At 38.4% G+C, this 11,311-nt stretch overlaps 1 pseudogene; it reads right to left on the bottom strand.

Moving 5' to 3' along the window:
- Nucleotides 1–9: 9 nt before the first annotated feature.
- Nucleotides 10–1,654, bottom strand: LOC113077612 (hepatocyte nuclear factor 6-like; annotated as a pseudogene).
- Nucleotides 1,655–11,311: the final 9,657 nt, after the last annotated feature.

Here is an 11,311-nt window from a genome sequence, read left to right as displayed (position 1 = left end):
AGGTGGTGCTGATAACTCTGGTTGTATATATGGTGGTGGTAGGTGGAAGTGTGCTGATGGGCATCCATTTTGTTTAGCTGGTGGCTGACCATGCTCGCCCCCCAGAGACGGCGGTGACAATCTCCTCCCAAAGTCTGGTGCTGTTCGACAGATGTTACCGCCAACCTGTGCTGCCCATATGGACCTCATGGCCACCTGGAAGCATCTGGCTACTGTGTCCATTCTGACTTCCCAGGCTACCATAGCCATGCATGGTGGTCTCCAGGCCTGCACTGCTCAACGGTGGAGACAGACCCTGTCTCCAAACCAAAGTCTTTTGCGTATGCCGTATAGTAATTTCCTCCCAGGCCTCGATCTTCTCGCATGAGTGTGAAGCTACCGATAACATTGCTCACGGGCAGGCAGGGATGATGATGATGGTGGTGGTGAAATTTGTCATCAAAAGGCTGGAGGGGTGTCAGTGTGGTGTAGGTGCTTCCACAGCTGGTTGGTGGGTCCCTACTGTACCCCAGAGTTGCCATGCTGTGGTCATACGCAGGGCTCTGGTGGTCAGACTCCAGGCCCATAGTGTGGCCTCCCAGAGTGGGACGAGGGAAAGCAGCCGTGAGATCCCGAGAGTGCAGCATGGCTCTGCTGTCCTGACTGTGTGCCAGCTCTACGTGGCTGTGCACAGACATCTCACCCATATTACCATCCATGTCTGCACCGTCCTTACTCCACTTCTTCCTTAAATTCCAGCTGATGGGTTTTTCTAACAGTCTAGAGTGTGGTTTCTGTAATTTGATCTAAAAACAGTTCCTGATGCTGTTTATATCTCAAAATCTGATTTCAGATTTTTCTTGGAGACATTTCATCACAGTGGCACCATCTTGGGTCATGCAAGCAAATGTGTTCCATAAATGTTTCTTAATGTATCCATGTGAGTCTTGCTTTTGCCTTGGTGACCAAACCTGAAAAAAAGAAAGGAGGACCAAGATTACTTTTTAATTATTGATGACTTATTCAGCTTTATTGATTAATCACCAATATTATAATACTTGAACCACTACGATGATTAGGTCCGTTAATAATAACTTTTTTCTATTGATAGCACTTATTTTGTTTATTTAATGAAATTCATTCAGTTTTAAACAATCATTGAGGTTTAAAGACAGGTTGAGAAGAATTAAGTAAGAATCGCTTACCTCAGAGAGTAGCTTATCCGACTGGATGGAGAGAAGCGAAACAGCCTCTCCAAAACACAATCAAAAGCCGATCATAGGATTGGTTATTCTATACACCCTTAGAAATCCCGAGTTTGCGATAACACAACAGCCGGTTTTATGTAACAACGACTTATGTGTGTAATCAGCAAATATCAGTGTTCAAAAAAAGCAATGGCTCGCTCCGGTCCTTCACTCCCGTTATCCGCTAGATTCTCGCTGGACCACAACTGCCGAGGATGCAACACATATGACGCGTAAAGCCGTACGATTTAGACTTCGCTATTCTGAAACCGTGTCAGAAATGAGCGCCGATGTACGTCTAAGCATTGCGCTTCGTCGCTGTCATTATCTCTGTGGTTTTGCCCTTCTGTATCCTCATCGATCTCGGCCCCAACTCTTTCTCTCCTCTCTCTCTCTTCCCCCAGCCCCCCTCTCTGTACGTCACACTCTTAAAATCTGACAGATGTGGGGTGAATTTTCAGCCCTGGTTAACTCCTTTCCCTCCTGCGCTCCTCAAGAAGCTATTGTCTTAGGTGGGGGCTCGGGACGGTTTTTTGAATTATACAGTTTCAGAAGAGTTGACTTCAAAAAAAAAAAAAAAGAATTCATTACTAACTTTTCAGGGCGCAATCTGTGGAGGTTCTCGCATAACCGAAATGTCTTAGTGTTCCCCAGTCACGTTTTCCAAACGTCAAAATGGTAGGCTATCTTAAAGCTATCTCAAACAAAACAAGTTATTTCATCATATTTATTGTAATATGTACATTTTTACTAATGTGATGAATAATGACACACACACACACACATATATATAAACCTATATATATCTCGCCTTGTGGTACTGTTGCTATATGGTTATCTCCTCACGCCACTCGATTTTGCATTTCTGTTAGGTAAATTTATCTTAGTATAGGTAAGAAGGTAGAATCTTAGTATAAATTTGATGTAATAGTGTATCTATATTTAGTTCTACTTTTATAGCCCCTTTCGAGATTATGTTAAGGTTTATTTTTGGTGATAACAAATAAGCTAGTACATTTGGAATTTAAAAAATAAAAGAAAAACATGGTGTAATTAGAAAGGCCAAAGCCTTTATGTACTATTAACGTATAGTTTTTATTTTCCCAAGCTATGGGTAATTACTGAAGCAACAAAGCGTATAGTGACAAGGAGTGGTTCTTATCAGCTGTCAGCCTATAGCCTACAGTGTAGTGGTGGACAATTAACATAAGAGTTTTCCCCTCAATCACAGAAGTGCTAAACAAGATCATTGCACTGATCTATCAAGTGATCAACCTATGACCCTCTTTCTAAGAGTAGCCTACACGCGACCTTTCCTAAACCGCGCGATCTAATAAGAAACAAAATTACACTTCTGTCATGTTTCCATTTAAAATAAAAATAAAGACATGTACGCTCCAGGTTTTTGTGTGTCGGAGAGGAGAGGTGGAAGTTTATGCGGGTAGGTGTTTGAAACTTGGAATATTAATCATATCAGTATGTCAGTTTAATTTTTAGAGATGAGCATAAACATTTTTTTCCAGTTGCGATGTGGGACCGCTGTCTTCCCGCAGCAGATGCTGCACTATCGATCCGCGCTGAGCAGGGCCGAGTGAGGGAGGGGAGGAGGGGTGTGTGTATGTGTGCGTGCAGAGTGTTGTGGCTGGAGGTAAAATGGTCAGCTCTTACCGCAAAAAAAGGTCTGTTTGAGGGTCGAGGTGAAAGTTCAATCGCTGCGGCTGGAGAGTTCGATAGAAGATATGAAAACAATCCGTTTCGGAGTACATTGATAAGCCTGTACACCCTTTCTTATCTGTCATTCTTATGAATAAAACACAATAATTTATTTTTAACCTTTTAATATTGTCTTGTGAATTTTAAAGCCATCTAAAAATCTAGCATATGGATTGAATGGGAAAATTTTAATCCACATAAATTCAAGTGAATCGCGATAAAAAAAATAAAAAAAATAATATATTATATATATATATATATATATATATATATATGTGTGTGTGTGTGTGTGTGTGTGTGTGTGTGTGTGTGTGTGTGTGTAATTTTTTTTTTTACAAGTATAGCCTAATATAGATAAATACAATGATCATCATGAATTGTTTTCTAATCACGTCTCCTTTCGGATATCGGATATATACTATTGTTAATATTATTTCAAAATAATTTCACACCTCTCTTAAGATTTCTGCACGAATTAGGGAGAGCTTATATGAGAGCTACAAGTTCGGCACCATGTAAGGCATTGCGGAATATTCTTGACCAATTCTCTTTTTTTGTCTGGGACACGTATCAATGATCAAACATTGTTCAAAACAAACCGTGGAAATCAAAACAGCGGCCAGCGAGTTAGTAAATTATTTATAGCTGTCTGTTGAGTTCTTTGAGCCTTTGGCCGAGCCACGTCCTCCTCCCGAGCGGCCTGCAGGTTAACACGTACATGAGGCTAAACGAGCAGAGCAGACAGATACGAACAGTGTGTTTTCTTAGAAGGTTATTGAAGAGTTTAACTCCTTCACATCATAATGTCACTATCTTGTCTTTGTTAAATAGCTCATATCACTCAGCACATAAAACCAATTAAATGTAGGCTATTTTAAGTAGTGGCCTAAATGTGTAAAACTGATTGAATATGGACATTCGACATTTCTACTTCTACAACGAAAACATTCTGACTGTGCAAATTTTGTATATATTGTAGGCCTATGGAGATCAAAGTTAGCAGACCACATCTCTAAAAGTAGAAACATATTTATTTATGTTCTCATCACAGATGACGTTTCGAGCCTAAAAGCTCTTCATCAGAATAATATATATTTATATACAGAATATGTTATATACTGTAGGCCTACATAAAAACATTTTCATGGAATGTAAGGAGTAACTTTAAAATTCAATGCAATACACAGTAATATGTATTATGAGGTATAGCCAGATTTGTTTTCCTATGCTTGGTATTTTTTGGCCTCCTGATAAATCTCAAAGACATAAATATTATTGATCACATTTGTTTGTGTGGTTCTTGAAACCTTTGTGCCAGAAAATTTATTTCGTGCATTTATTTTGTGACGAGACATAAAAAGCGTAAAACATTTCTGTTTAAACACAGGCTTCATTCAGCATAAGTAATATAGAAACATTTAATAGAAAATTACTGTAATAATAATCCGTTTTTACTCGTAGCCTTATAACAGTTACGATTTTTTTTTATTACATAATATTGTTTTAAAAATGACTTTTGTATAGTCTCTAATTTCCCTTAATCTATCTGTTCTTGTTCATCCAGGTTTATCTGTTTGTTTTTGATCGCAGCGCGTTATCATATAGAGCCTGACAGAAATATTACAATTAAATACTTTATTCAAGACAATAAGCAATATAACAAAATAAAAAGAACTAACGGAAATCTACCAATGCAATGAAAAAAAAAGCAAACATGAAAAGCTTAAATTGTGATAGAAATATTTTACTGTTAACCTACAATTATGTCACTTTTTTCCCATTTAACCCATTTGACAAGTGCAAGGATGTTACTAAATCTGTGAGCTACATTATTTACATTCAGCAATATTTGTTTTCATGCGTTTTTGTCTCTTGTGTTAGTGTTAATATTGTATATAAGTCTTAATATTTTGGCTTCGGAAACGAAAGCACACATTTAAATCAATTAAAAATGATAGGCTACCTCCTACAAACTTAACCGTTCATTTAAATGCAAAATATAAAAGGGCTAGAACAAATTAATTTCATCCAAATATAATAGGACGCATGGTGAATAACAAAAAGAAGTAGATCGATAAAAAAAAGTCAATAACACAATTAACATGACCGAACCTCACTGAGAGCAGGCATACGACACATGAAAATAAAACAATACAACTTTTTTCGCCTGACTGTAATGGTACACTGTAACTTTACAATTATAAAAAATTAAAACGGAGGATTATGTAATAACAATTCTAAAAGTTTTGAATTACATATCTATAAAGTGTGTGTGTGTGTGTGTGTGTGTGTGTGTGTGTGTGTGTGTGTATATATATATATATATATATATATATATATATATATATATATATATATATATATATTTAAAATTACATTATAAAGATATTTAATTTTCTGGGATAGCTAGCTGCATCAGAAAAGCTACAGAAATTACTTAAATAGTCTAACTTCAGTGTGTTCATGAACGTCAAGATCCGTTTTTCTTTTGTCAGATTTTGCGTTGTAAAGTTCAAACTTAAGTTAAGTGTAAAGCCTTTTTTTTTTTTTTTACTGTAAATGTTTTTAATTAAAATACATCTTACATTACACACGATCCTATAGCCTAAGACAATCTTCATACCGTACCGCTGTCAATGTCCACTGGATGTATTATTTTGTTTAAAATTATATCTGATTCTGTTTATACACATCTCAATTCTTTTGTCCCGCACGTTTCAATACAATTCAATCGGGAGATTGAATTATTCACTAGAATGTACAATTGTAGGCTACATTTACAAATATAAAAGGCCTACTACAGGCCTACATAGTTAGGTAGCCTATTTTAATTATGTAAAGGTATTTAAGGTTTTATATATGTATATATAAAAAATAGAAATGGTTTTCAGACAAATCCTGAGAGAGATTTATAATTCTCACAAATATGAAGACAATAGGGTAGTCTGGCGAATTACTATTAAGGTCATGCTCATATTCATCTTTTTGTAACGTTTCACCAGTCACATTCGCAAACTCAGCCACAATGTTAAAGGATAATCTTTTCTATGATTTTACGATTTAACCTCTGAGCCACAGCAAGTGTTCAACCGCATTGAAATGGGCGCGCGCCCGTGTATTTGGTTCTGTTTATCGATTGGGAAACGTGGGCGTGCTGCCAACATGCAGGATGGCAATCTATTATTACCATTGTGAATTATTAGCAATCGGAGTCGAACAACAGGCCATATATATAATACAGCATGTTTATTATGAATTGCTAAAAGATTTCTAATGTTTTACATGCTAATGCATAGCGTTTAGATTTGACTGAACCTAATTAAATCACGCAGTAAAACAAGTGTAGCATTTTAGCCTTTAGTTTAGCCAAATTTTAACGACATATCTTCAAAGCAACAAGATGTTTCGATCCAGATGATTCCTTTTAAAACTGGTTGAATCATATTTAAATAACTTCACAACATTTACATTTAATTTTACAATTCTTATAACAAATCTAGGGTTATATTTTTGTTACTAAAATTATTTTAAATGCAAGGCCTTCCCCAAATCAAAAGCAGCAGCTCTCACTTCTAACGCTAAAAAATCGTCTGCATCACAACACTGAACATACAAAGGCCTTGACATGATTCTGCCTACATTTCCATTGCACGGTCTTTCCACAAAATAACAACAGCAACAGCAGAGCACTTCAAAAACCCACATGAATTGCACAATATAAATACACATCTATGCAAACACAATGATCTGCTTTTTGTCCATGCAGAACAGTCACACCTCCTCAGCTTGTGAGTGCGTGTGAAGTGAACCTTCACATTCTTTATGTGTTATTAAGAGTGTGTGTTCTGTATATCCAGTCTAAAAGATGCTGGGTGGGTGGAGGGTCTGAGATTGCCTTGCAGTCGGTTAACATCCTTTTCCTTGCCCCTCTCTCTTTCATTTCTTTCCTTCTTCCCATCTCTCTTCTTCGTTCCTCTCTGTCGTGGCTAACATCCACGTCCTTCTATCCCATCTTCAATTTTATCATAAGACAATGTCCTCCTGTCTCTAGAAATCCCCAATTTTGCAGGTTCCCTCTGTATCCTGCATCGGTCTATTTCCACACAATTTGTCCTGTATTCATTTTGCTTTCCTGCCCGGTGATGTGCCGTCTTCCCTGTCTCAGTGTGCGTGTGGCTAGATGCGGTTTCTGTTCCTGCTCTTTTTAATCAGCATGTTAATAAGAAAGGTAACTAATCAATACGTTCAATGGCCTGGCGATTGATACCATCTCAGCCTCCCTCCCCTCTCCCTTTGATGCACGCACACACACACACACACACACACACACACACACACACTAGGAGCAGGAAGGCTAAATAGTAATCAGAAATAAACACTGAGGGAATAATTACTTTAGTTTAAGTTCAGTCATTTAACAGTGATCTGTCCGATACTGGTATCTTGTGGAGAAGATTTTATTTTTAAATACAAGAAGAAATGGATATTTCAGAGGGAATTCAAGCATATGCTCTATTAAGTGTTCAGGATCCGCAAAACATAGGGATGCTTTTTTCACTTGTATCAAAGCACTTGGTGATACACTCATATTCCAACTTCAACACCAAGAGTAAAAATATCTCTTAGTGAGCATGTGTGTTCTTCACCCCAGGGTAAGGTCTTCTACTACAAATGGCCAAATCCAACAGGGTGGAAAGTGAAAAATGGCAGAGGATAAAGAGAATTCCCTTAGAGAAGAAAGTGTTTCGGGGGGAAAACATTAAACACACATGCAAACACAGAATGGCCTTTAAAGCTGACATTCTGCCGACCTGCAGTCATGCTTTTACTTTATGGTAGTTTCTTTGCAGTGTGTACATAGCAAAGTCCTCTTTATGTTTGCCTTTGGTTGACTTTAACTGTTTGCACATTGAGCTGCCAGATTAGTGATACTAGATTGTACATTCTTCTAAAGTGTTTTTACCCCTTGCATTTTAAAATGTAACTTGCAAGCCTTTTTTTAGATAAAGGGTAAAATGCAAGGGCTCTGTAAAGTGAATTTTCTGTGTCAAATGCAAGTTAGCTAAATCAATAGCACTTGCAGCATTAACTTATAAATAAGATGCATCTGTAGTTTTCTTAAAAAAACTACGGATATTGTAAAGCACTTACAACAGATGTGAATGGGGCAGTTTAGGAGGATTTGAAGTGAGAATTTTAAAGCTTATATTTTATAAAAGCACTCAAATTGATTCTACTATATAAATGTATTTTTAATGTATTATTATGTTTTTACAGTCATTCTAACAAAAGTAAAAAAAGGGGGGTAGGGGGGGTTTAAACGCTTCTGTATAACAAAAAAGAAGATAAAAAGGTGAAGTCAAAGACATCATTTTCATTTTTTTTGTGTGACACCTATCCATTTTTAGAGGTACTAGGCAAACGTTCTTATATTAAAATATACAGTATCATTTACAGTATCAATAAATTTCACCCATCAAATGTGGCTTATTTATATGCTTGGAATTATTAATGACTAATTGAAAAAGCCTAAGTGCCATGTTCCAGAAATCTCTGATATGACAGAAGCCCTATCATATTTCTGGCACTGATGCGAGGTTGTGTTTCAGCTCACGGCTCTCTCCGAATGTGGCGTGTGTGTGAGCGTCCCTAGGGGGGTTTAGAGTGACCACTGCCCCCTGACCCCCCCTTCACACTGTCACCCCACAAACCTCCATCAGAATACACCAGTCACCTAGCAACAGAGGCCTGGTAGTCAGAGGTCAAAGACCAGGGGCTATCACAGATATTACACACACTCCAAGAAACGTTAATATAGATTCCCAGAATTACAGTCATCCATTTTAAGGATTATGTCATGGCATTATTTTATACTGTATACTATACATTAAGCATTGTAAGGTAAAGCATTGTAAATGGACTGTCATGCTTGCACATGCACAGGAAACACTGAAGTATAATAAGCCTCTCAGCATAAAAAAAAAAAATGCTCGGGATAAAAGAAAGTGTGCCCAAAGTGTGCCTTTGACAGTGAAGACTCTTTGTTTTCCAGTGAATGACAACAAAGGGCACCGATGACCATTCCATTTCATCCAATCAAGAAAAGGTCACTGACCTCTGGCCCCAGCTGACCACAAGGGGAGGATGGGCACAATCCAATCACCTTAAACAGTCTGAGGCAGCATGTCCAATGTGGAAGGAGGTAATGAAAAGAGGGGGGTGGAGAAAGGGACCAAAGAATGGATGAGTGCAGATGCAGCATTAATCTGAGCCTTGATCAGGGACGACTGCAGCACCGTGAATGAAAGGATGAAGAAGACCAGAAGGATGAAAGGCACATCCACCTCGACTCCATCTGTGCTGAAATTCACTTACTGCACCTTCAGCCTAACATCACCCGAGATGAGTTTAATCATCATTTCCGACACAGGAGGCACAACAATATGAAACTTATGGCCTTGATGACCTAATCTACTTGTTAAGTCGTGACATAAGGAACAGTGTTACCATATCCAAGCCTCAATGTTTCTCAGTTGAGAATACTAGCTCAACAACCATTTATAAGCACTCTTTATTCATATCATATATTTAAGCTAAGCTTTAAAAAACTCACAGTGTACACTGCAGTCCACAGGCTCACCGCGTCCTGGACAATATTTTAATGAGTATTACAGTACACCTTGGGTGTATTAGCACCATTTTTTGGTTGTTTTTGCCAGTAATAAAGCGCTTGGATGCCATAACTAAAGTCCTGTTCACGCCAAGAATGATAACTGTAGACCTTAGTCAGGGCATCATATTTAATTTTTGACAGGATTGAAAACAAGGCTGTGAGGGATAGAAGAACAGTGCATTCAATGGATTCTGAAGCCGTTTAACAAATAAATCTGATATGACGAATTTCATCAATCCAATCTGATGACACATCGTTCTAAAAAAAACATTCAGTAGATTAAAAAAAATCCATATAACAGTTCTGAAAGCTGTGAAATTTAGATGATCTAGAACCTTTATATAATGCATGCCATTGTAAATACTGTAAGTCTAGCTTCATTTTCATCCATGTTAAATTATGCTAAATAATGATCACTTTTAATAATCATTCAAAATCTATTAGTACAGGGAAGTCTACACCACAGTAAAAATGACAAAGAGGAACATTATTGAAGTAACTTTCAGAGCAGTTTTTTTTACACCTAATAAATGATAAAAAAAAACATTGACAGCCAATGAGAATTTGTAAGAGAATTCAAAGTGGCAATGACCTGTAGTGTGCAATATGTATATAAACAGATTGTCCAGTGGTGTGTGGACAATAATAAAGTTATCATTCTTGGTGTAAACAGACCTTAATGTTTCCTTCTAAAAGATGACGCTAATAAATGCTTCACAGACAGCTGCTCACAAACATGCTTGAGATTAGGCAACTGTCACTCCATTAAAAAAGAAAAGGCTGTTCTGTACACACACATACACACAGATGGCTGGTCAGCACGTGCCTGAAGGAGGGCAGAGCAGTGACCCTCAGCTGGACACTATGGCCAGGTCAGTGACACTCAATCCATCCTTTAAGGCCAGCTGCTACTAGTTCTGTGCTAATGGCACCTCCCCAAACACACACACACATACACCCTTAGGCCCCCTCAATCTGCCTATACTGACCAGTGAAAAGGCACGGATGGGATGGGGTGGGGTGGGGTGGAGGACAGCTGGACACTCGCCACTCTCCTGCCTCCTCAGGGGGTGTCCTAGTGTGTGTGGGTACATGTGAGCGAGAGAAAAGCTTAATAGCCTGGTGTGGATGAGAGCAATTGGAACCAAGAAGAAAAAAAGAAGCGAGTCTGGCACACATATAGACCCCACAGAGAGACAATTAGCAAGTTAGCAATGACCCATTTTAGTTGGCCACCTGATTTCCCCCTTAGATTTCATTTTCTCGTAAGCACTGTGACAGAATCTATCACCTGACGGCAAACCTGTGTGATTTAGCACTGTGGCTACTTTGGCTAAAGTACTCCAGCAACCGTAGGTCCAATGATCCACAGCTCCAGGCTTTCCAGTACCATGGGCCAGGCTGAGCTAGACGGCCAATAAATCAATAGGTCACTCTCACACACACAAACACACACGCACACACACACGTCACTGGAGGGCTGAGAGGCCACATGAAACTACCATTGATTGAAGGGGGTAGGGAGAGTTTTGACGGTCAGAGCTGTGCATGTGTGTGAGGTTATGGGGGCTCACCTCAATTCCTAACACTGCAATAGGGAGTTCAAAACAGCCTCAGTAATGCTTACACACTTAAACACACACACACACACACAAAGCAGACGCGAAAGATCTTGGTGTGCCTACTCGTTTGTCAGCTT

This window comes from Carassius auratus, unplaced genomic scaffold (genome assembly GCF_003368295.1).
Source record: "Carassius auratus strain Wakin unplaced genomic scaffold, ASM336829v1 scaf_tig00022903, whole genome shotgun sequence".
In the NCBI taxonomy this organism is placed as follows: Eukaryota; Metazoa; Chordata; class Actinopteri; order Cypriniformes; family Cyprinidae; genus Carassius; species Carassius auratus.
The sequence above is the reverse complement of the archived record's forward strand: the minus strand, read 5'-3'. Positions and strand labels throughout refer to the sequence as shown.